Below are 9,450 nucleotides of genomic sequence, written 5' to 3'. Positions count from 1 at the left end.
GAACTGAACTTGTTTAGATGTAAATCAGCAGCAGAAATGTATAGTAAAAGGAAGGGTGCGGTGAGTGATTGCATACACTGTGGCTGAGAGTGAATGTTCCAGAAAAAGTGAACTGATGTGTTGTTGAAGATCTATTGTTTCAGCCACTGTATAAACAGAATGAAACGCTACCCAGTCCTGTGCTGTCCTCACAATCGTTGCTATATTTGAGCTCATCATGGCAGCCACTGTGTCAGTCCATCTCATTGAGGATCTTTTTCTTTTACACTGATCCTCTCCTTTACAAAGCATGACGTCCTTTTTCCAGGGACTAGTCCCTTCTGATAACACGCTCAAAATACATGAGATGAAATCTTGCCATCCTCCAATCTGAGAAGCATTTTGGCTACACTTTTTGCAAGATAGATTTGTTTGTTTTCTGGCAGCCCATGTTATTTTGAGTATTCTTCAACACCATAATTCAAATGCATCAGTTTGTCTTCAGTTTTGTTATTCATTGTCCACCTTTCACAAGCACATGAGGCAATTGAAAATATCATGGCTTGGATCAGGAGCACCTTAGTCTTCAAAGTGATATCTTTGCTTTTTAACACTTTAAAGAGGTCTTTTGCAGCAGGTTTGCCCAATGCAATACATTGTTGAATTTCTTGACTACGGCTTCCATGGGCATAGATTGTGTATCCAAGTAAAATGAAATCCTTGACAATTTCAATATTTTCTCCATTTATCATGATACTGCTTTTGGTCCAGTTGTGAGGATTTTTGTTTTCTTTATGTTCAGTTGTAATCTATACTGAAGGCTGTAGTCTTTGACCTTCAGTAAGTGCTTCAAGTCATCTTCACTTTCAGCAAGCAAGGTTGTGTCATCTGCATGTCACGTTTCTAATGAGTCTTCCTTCAATCCTCATCCTGTGTTTTTCTTCATATAGCCCAGTTTCTCAGATTATTTGCTCAGTGTACAGATTGAATAAGTATTATGAAAGGACCCAACCCTGACACACACCCTTCCTGATCCCAGACCATGCAATATCACTTTGTTCTGTTTCAATAACTGCCTCCTGGTCTATGTATGAGTTCCTTGTGGGCACAATTTAAATATTCTGGAATTCTCATTCTTTGCAAAGTTATCCATAATTTATTATGATTCACACAGTCAAATGCCTTTGGATAGTCAATAAAACACAGATAATTCTCATTCTTGTATTCACTGATTTCAGCCAGGATCCATCTGACATCAGCAATGATATCCTTCTTTGTTCTCCCTCTTTTGAACTCAACTTGAATTTCTGGCAGTTCTTTGTCTATGTACTGCTCCAACTGTTTTTGAAGTATCTTCAGCAAAATTTTTCTTGTGTGTGATGCTGATACTGTTCAATACTTTTTACGTTCTGTCAGATCACCTTCCTTTGGAATGGCCCAAATATGGCTCTCTTCCAGTTTGTTGGCTAGGTAGATATCTTGCAAGTTTGAATGGGTACTCTATCAATTCCTGGAGCCTTTTTTTTTTTGCCAGTTCCTTCGGTGGAGCCTGGACTTCTTCCTTCAATACCATCAATTCTTGATCATATTCTACCTCCTGAAATGGTAGAAAGTCAACCAATTCTTTTTGGTACAGTGAGTCTCTGTACTCATTCTATCTTCTTTTGATGTGTCATTCAATATTTTATCCATAGAATCCTCTAATACTGCCACTAATGGCTTGAATTTTTTCTTCAGTTCTTTTGACTTGAGAAATATTGAACATGTTCTTTCCTTTTGATTTTTTTATGTCCAGGTCTTTGCACACTTCATTATAATATTTAACTTTGTTTTCTCAAGCTGCTCTTTGAAATCTTCTGTTCAACTCTTTAACTTCTTCATTGCTTCTGTTTGTTTTTTGCTACTCTGTGTTCAAGAGCAATTTTCAGAGTCTTTTCTGACATCCCTTTTAGTCTTTTCATTTTTTCTCTGTTTTCAGGGACCTTGTGCTTTCTTTCTGTATGATATCCTTGATGTCATCCCACAACTTGTCTGGTCTTTGGTCATTAGTGTTCAATGCATGAAATCTATTCTTGAGGTGGTCTCTAGATTCTGGTGGGATATACTCTTGATTGTACTTTGGTTCTTGTGGATTTGTTCTAATTTTCTTCAGCTTCTGCTTTAACTTGCATATGAGCAATTGATAGTCTGTTTCATAGTCAGCCCCTGGACTTGTTCTGACTGATAATATTGAATGTCTCTTTGTCTCTTCCCACAGATGTAGTTAATTTATGGATAGTGCTTACTAATTTTAATGCTTGTAAATCACATTTTACCTCTTTCCTTAGACTTTCATTTTTTGTGTTTTACAAAAATACTTGTCCCCCTAAAAGCAATTATAGAAAGAAATTAACGCAGCAAAGATTAAAAGTGAAGTCTACCCTTAGCTGTTGAGTCCATTCTAACTCATAGTGACCCTATAGGACAGAATAGAAATGCCCTATAGTTTCCACAAATGAAAACACCAAACTCACTGCTGTCGAGTTGATCCTGACTCATAGTCAGGATTCATAGTGACCTCTCTTTGGGTTTCTGAGGCAATATCTCTATGGAAGTAGATTGCCCAGTCTGCCTTCCAAGGAGTGGCTGGTGGGTTTGAACCACCAGCCTCCTGGTTAGCAGTCAAATGCCTTAGGCACTAAACTACCAGAGCTTATAGTATTTATAGAAGCAGACTACAATGTCTTTCTTCCACAGAGTGGCTGATGAGTTGGAACTGCCACTCTTTTGGTTAGCAGCCAAGTGCTTAACCACTGTGTCATTAAAAAAAAAACAAACCAAATTCACTGTCATCAAGTCGATTCTAACTTATAGCAACCCCCTTTGGATTTCTGAGGTGGTAGATCTTTCTGGAAGTAGATTGCCCAGCCTACCTTCTGCAGGGTGGTTGGGGGGATTAAACTGCCAATCTCTGGTTAGCAGTCAAATGCTTAGGCACTATGCCACCAGAGCTCCTTTACTGTACCATTAGAACTCCTAAAAGCTAAGTAGGACCTAGTGTCTTTCAGTTTCCTTCTGATTTTTATGTGGCTGCAACCAATGTATACATGATCTGGATTCTGCACTTAACTGCTAACCAGAAGGCTGGCAATTCAAACCCACCAGACACTCCTGGAAAGGAAGGTGAGCAATCTACTTCTGTAGTGACACCGCCTCAGAAACACAAGAAGGGGTCGCTACGAGTTGGATGCGACTCAACAGCAAATAACAACAACAACAACTTCATGTTAAGCTTCCACACCTGGATACAGTCCATGACCTTATCATATAATTGCTACAGAGATAGATGCCTATGACCATTGTATACCCTAGTTCTATCAATTGGCACTTGAATTTTTTCCAGTTTTCAGAATCTATTAATAGTCCTGCTAAGAATGTCTTTAAACAACTCCCTTTGGCCAGCTTTTAGGCTAGTAGTTCCTTAGGGTATCATCCCCATGATCAATTGTAGATTATACCATTGTGGTTTATATAAATGTCTTCTAGTAATTTCTTTCTTTTTTTTTCCATATTGCCAGATTACTTTCCAGACTGAAAGAACTTATAAGATCAACAGTAATAATTGCATTTCTTCACAGAATTATGAACATTGAGCCTTATTATTTTTCATATATTTTAATAGCTATGCAATGTCACCTGTAAGCTTCTAAAATATTCACTTCTTGAATTGCTACTGAGAAAGTGTAATTTTCTTTTTTACAGTTTGGATTTTTCAGCATGTACTTCCCTTTTCTGATTATAGCATAAGATCTTATATATGTGTGTCAATTATTTATGTATGTTGAAGCTAAACTTTAGATACGTTTATCACATTTTCCTCATTCTGTTGTATTCCTACTTATTTAAATAGACTTTTACCATATTTTGCTTTCTACATATTTACAAAAATATTCATATTTTCTATGATGATACCCTCAATATTTTCAGTCTTTAAAGCAGTTTCTGCTCTCTACAGAGATTCCATATGTTTCCTCTAATTTTATTTTAGTTTTTAATTGCTTAAGTCTTTAAGCCCAGCTGGAGGTTACTGTAGTATATTGTGAGAACTATTGGATCCATGTTACAATTTGTTTAAAACAAAGATTTACTGTGTCCCTTCTGAGTGCTGAGTTCTGTGTTAGACATTGGTGATATTAAAAGAGGTGATATTCTAAGGGAAGTTACTGCCCTCAAGGATCTTACACTCTACTCAACTATACTGGTGAGTAAACGCCTGGTCACAGAGCAGTATGATACCTGCTAGGATGTGGGTAAGTGGAGGGTATGGAGGAATGTCAAGCTGAGTTACCTAACACAGTCTTTGGGGGGGGGGCGGGTATCAGTGAAAGACTCCCCAAGAAAAACCAAAGAAACAAAACCAGTTGCTGTTGAGTTAATTCCAACTCTTGGAAACCCCATGTGTGTCAGAGTAGAACTGAGTTCTACAGGGATTTTTCAATGACTCTAATCTCTAGACTTGAAAATCAAGTAGAACTTGACCTTCCATAGAGGAATACTGTTCTGGGCATAAGAACAGCAAGTGCAGTGCCTGGGCCAGAGAGAGTATGTTGCTTCCTACAGGAGAGTTAGGAAAGAGAACAAGGGCTGCACATTGTTTTGTTTTTTTAAAAAATACTGAAAGTACTTTGAAAAGGAAGCAAATGTCACCTTGTATTCATTGGCAACTGCTGACTGATGAAATGTGTTCCTTTCTAGCATTTCTGTGTTTGAGCACAGCAGATAAATAAAGCCTTGGGCTCCTGGTACATGTAGGCTGCCTTGTATGGTAATAAGGTTGAAGAAAAGTAAGGTTCCATTTCTGGTTTAGCAAACTTAAGGAGAGCAGGAAAAGAGCAGATGTTTTGAGGCTTATCTTGATTTTTTTTTTTTTTTTTTTTAGCTTCCAGGAAAAAAGGTGATGATGTTAGGGATCTAAGATGAGTTCCTACTGCCACGATCACTTACCACTCACCCAGAGAGAAAACCTAGACCCAGGGTGAGTGATAAGGGTGGGCAGATGTTTGGTGCCAAAATTTCCTAAAAGGCTCTGAGAAATATGCCTCTTTCTCAAAAATTTGATGCTTGTTGTGAGCTGCAGTGGAGTCATCCGGCTTCGTGGTGACCTCATGCACAATGGAGCAAAACACTGCCTGGTCCCATACCATCCCTATGACCAGCACTGTACCATTGTGATCCACACAGTTTCATTCATTGATGTTTTTGAAGTAGATTGCCAGGTCTTTTTCCTAGTCCTTATTGGTCTGGAAGCTCTGCTGAAATCTATTCAGCACAAGCCTCCACTGACAGATGAGCGCATATTATGTGCATTGGCCAGGAATTGAACCGAGTCTCTCAGGTCCCACTGAACAATCACTGCCCCCTGATCTGGTGCTAAGATGCTTAATTCAGTTGACTTAAATGAGTGGGTTAGGATATTTGGAATAGGGGTTTTGGCAAACTGCAAATAAATGATCACAGACTGTGAGGTGAAGAATAGGTAACATGCTCTATCTAATTTCCTAGGATTTGCTTTTTTCATTCAACGTAGTGTGGCTAAGCTCCATCCATATTGTTGCTTATTCCTATAGCTTATCATTGCACTGCTGTATGATATTCCATGATGTGACTGTTTCATAATTTACTTATCCATTCTTCTCTTGATTGTCCTTTAGATTGTTTATATATAGCTTGCAATCTGTATTTTCATTTTCATTAAGTTATCTATAGAAAAATAGTCCTAATTTTAATATATAAAAATTTACCAATATATTCCTTCATAGTTAACATTTTTTTATGTCTTATTTAAGAAATTTTTCTCTATCTTAAGATCATAAAGCATACTTACCTTCTTGTTAGCAGTCAAATGCCTTAGGCACTATGCCAACAGAGCTCCCTATCTACTAAAGGAAGCCCCCTTTAGGGGTAGTCGGGTGATTTCCTTCCCTCATCTGAGATGTAGCTGCCAACTTTTCTAACAAAATAGAATTTTCATCCGTACAAGGTGCCTGTCTGATAGGCCCATCTGTCACTGAACCTAGAAGAAGCAACCACCTCAGCAAGAAAGGACATAGAAAGAGAAGCCCCAAAACCCAAACTCACTGCCATTGAGTTGATTCCAACTCATAGCAACCCCCACTGGGTTTCCAAGGCTGTAAATCTTTATGGAAGCACACTGCCTAATCTTTCTTCCATGGGGCAGCTAGTGAGTTTGAACCACTCACCTTTTGGTTAGCAATCAAATGCTTTAACCACTATACCACCAGATCTAATTAGAAATAGGAGAGGGACTAGCAAAACAAAATACTAGAGAGAGGCTAAATAAAATTAGAACTGAGACATTTAGTTAATGACCATGTCACTAGTGACCTGGGAGAACACAATTTCAGTAAGTTGAATCAACAGAAACTGTGCTGCAGGGAGTTTAAAAGGTAATAGGAAAATGGAGACAGCAGGAGTGTTCTTAGATTGTAGAAATTTAGTAGTGAAGAGAAATATCTATCAGCTATGCACACTGGGTGGTTAACTCTGATTTCTCTTATCTCTGATTATAGACTATCCTTGGAAGGAAGGTTGGGCAATCCTACTTCCGTAGTGATACTGCCTCGGAAACCCAAGGAGGGGTCGCTATGAGTCAGAGCCGACTTGACGGCAAATAACAACAACAACAACAACAGTGTCAATCCTAGGGAGCTCTGGTAGTGTTGTGCCTAAGGCACTGGACTCCTAACCAGAGGGCTGGTGGTTCAAACCAGCTAGGAAGATGAGGCAATCTACTTCCATAGTGATACTGCTTCGGAAACCCAAGAAAGGGTGGCTATGAGTCGGGTCTGACTCATCAGCACATAACAACAACAACAAGTGTGAATCCCATAGTATCGTGTGCACCATTTTCAGAATTGCCATTCTCCCTTGGAAATGTATATGCTAACTGGCCTTAGTCCTGCATACATCCCAGCAAGGCCTTTGGCACATGGCTCATCAGATTGTATAATATGCAGTGGCAGGAGCACTATTCATGTGATATTAATAGCATCTCCAAGACTCGTGCAGTATACAACCCACTCAACCATACAAAGCAGTCGTGATTCTAGCAATTTCTATTTTGAAGCAAAGAAGGGTGTGCTACATTGTTTGCCCTCTTTTTGTCTGCCAGTGATGGACAAATGATACATCTGTCTTCTCTCATTTATGGCCAGAGTATAAAATATGATTAAAATAAATAAATAAATAATGACAAAAAGTAAATCTTGTAAGCATACCCCTGACAGTATTAGTGGCCATCTTGAAGAGAGCTTATGGTGATTGGCTGGATATGGGATAATAAGCACACAGAGAGAAATTCAATAGAACTCAAGGTCATAAATGTAATGATTATCCATTGGACAGCAGAACACAGGTTTTTTTTTTTTTTTTCTTGCAGCCACTATTCCTTGCTTCACAGGAGTAAACAAGGCTGAATATATAAAACATCTTGTAAATTCACAACCCAGTGGATGCAGTAAGCAAGTTTGAATTTAACAGGATGAAAGCCACCTGAAAAATATAAAATTTGTTTTTAGAAAATCCATTCAGATATATATATGAACTTTCTTTTATTGTTATTATTAAATACAAGAGTTAAACTGATGAATATGCATAGAAAATCAGAGAATTAAAAATAATTTAATCCATCTTCCTCATTTTACAAAAGAAGTAACCAAACCATTAACAAGTAATTTGCAGAAAGTCAGACAACTAATTTGTATCAAAATTTGTATTAGAAAAGGGTATTCAGGAGCTCTCTTGTTGGTCCCATGGATCTGTCTCTTGCTTCAACAGCATTTGGACAGAACAGATCAAGGACTACTCACCGCCAGCCTTGGACCATCCTCTAGCCTCCTCTCCAGGCGTAACCTATAGAACTATCTTCTTGGCCATCCCATTTCCATTGCCCACTAACACTGGTTTTTTTTTTTTTTTTTTTTTGTGTGTGTGTGATTAACTCCAAATCCTCAACCAATCATGAGCTCTCACATACCTCAGAATTAATCTGCCCAAGTGGAGGCTGGTGTCAACCACCTACCTGGTCAACTTGTATCTGCAGTCCTCCTATAACTACTTCTCTATGGGCCTCTATTTCAACAATGACTATGTGGCTTTGGAAGGCATGGAATACTTCTTCTGTGAGCTGGCAAAAGAGAAGCTCAAGGGTGTGAGCATCTCTTGAAGCTGCAAAATAAATGCAGTGGCCAAGCCCTCTTCTAGGATGTGTAGAAACAGTCCCAAGAGGTAGAACTGAGTGGGGTAGAACTGAGTGGGGTAGAACTGAGTGGGGTAGAACTCTGGACACCATGGAAGCAGCCCTGGCCTTGGAGAAGAACCTGACTTGGGCTATTCCTGGATCTGCAGGCCATGAGTTCTAACCACAGAGACCCCCCATCTCTGTGATTTGACTTTCTGGAGAACCATTTCCTAGATGAGAAGGTGAAACACCTCAACAAGATGGGCGACCACCTGCCCTCTCTGTACTGGCTGGCTGGCTGCCCCCCAGGTGGGGCTGGGTGAGTATGTCTTCCAGAGGCTTAGCCTCAAGGAGATGACCAGAAATCTCAGGAGCCCGGTGACCTGGAAAGGCCCTCCACATTCCCCAGGCATCATCAGGCTTCTGCCTGAACTTCACCTTCCAGCCATCAGGTAGCATCTTAACCACCCTGGAGCCCTTTTCCCAAGCCTTGGACCAAAAGCAAAGAAGAAGGTAAAAAAAGGACATTCAGAACCCATGCTTGGTACAACTAGTAACAGTTGTTTGTTGTGTGCCAGTGAATAGATTCTGACTAATAGCAACCCTACAAGACAGTAGAACTGCCCCATAGGTTTTTCTAGGCTGTGATCTTTATGGGAGCAGATCACCAGGTCTTTTCTCCTGAGGAGTACCTGGTCAGTTGGAATTGCCAACCTTTCTGTTAGTAGCTGGGCATTTAACCATTGTGCCACCAGGGTTCCTTAACAGTTGTTTAGGCAATCACATTTTACTAATTGAAAAGTCTTCTATTAAAGGAAATTTGAATGAAATTTTTTGCAGATTAAATCCACATGTATCCCATTTCAAGGAGGTCTGGTGGCATCATTGGCTGCTAACCCGAAGGTCAGTGATTCAAACCTACTAGTTGCTCTGTGGGAGGAAGATGAGGCAATCTATTTCTGTAAAGATTTACAGCCTTAGAAACCCAATGGTGGTTCTGTAAGGAGGAATCTACTCGATGGCAGTGGGTTTTTTTTTTTGTAACCCATTTCAAACAAAGGTCATATGTGTATATAAATTAGATTCATACAATATATAAATTAGAAGATAACTGGTTTTGTAAGGTAACTATTTTTCCAGTGATAAAAAGATTTCTTTTGGATTCTTTTAAATAGCAAATGCTCTGTCCCTTTTCTAGACACATTTATTTAAAATACAATCTTATAAGAATT

General features: G+C 39.2%; 1 pseudogene; it reads left to right on the top strand.

Annotated features, from left to right (window-relative positions):
* Positions 1–7,998: 7,998 nt before the first annotated feature.
* On the top strand, positions 7,999–8,674 carry LOC103201779 (annotated as a pseudogene).
* The last annotated feature ends 776 nt before the right edge of the window (positions 8,675–9,450 follow it).

The sequence above is a fragment of the Orycteropus afer genome, unplaced genomic scaffold, assembly GCF_000298275.1.
Source record: "Orycteropus afer afer isolate SDZICR_OR568_19922 unplaced genomic scaffold, OryAfe1.0 scaffold00008, whole genome shotgun sequence".
Lineage (NCBI taxonomy): Eukaryota > Metazoa > Chordata > Mammalia > Tubulidentata > Orycteropodidae > Orycteropus > Orycteropus afer.
Note: the sequence above shows the minus strand (reverse complement) of the source record. Positions and strands in the feature narration are given on the sequence as shown.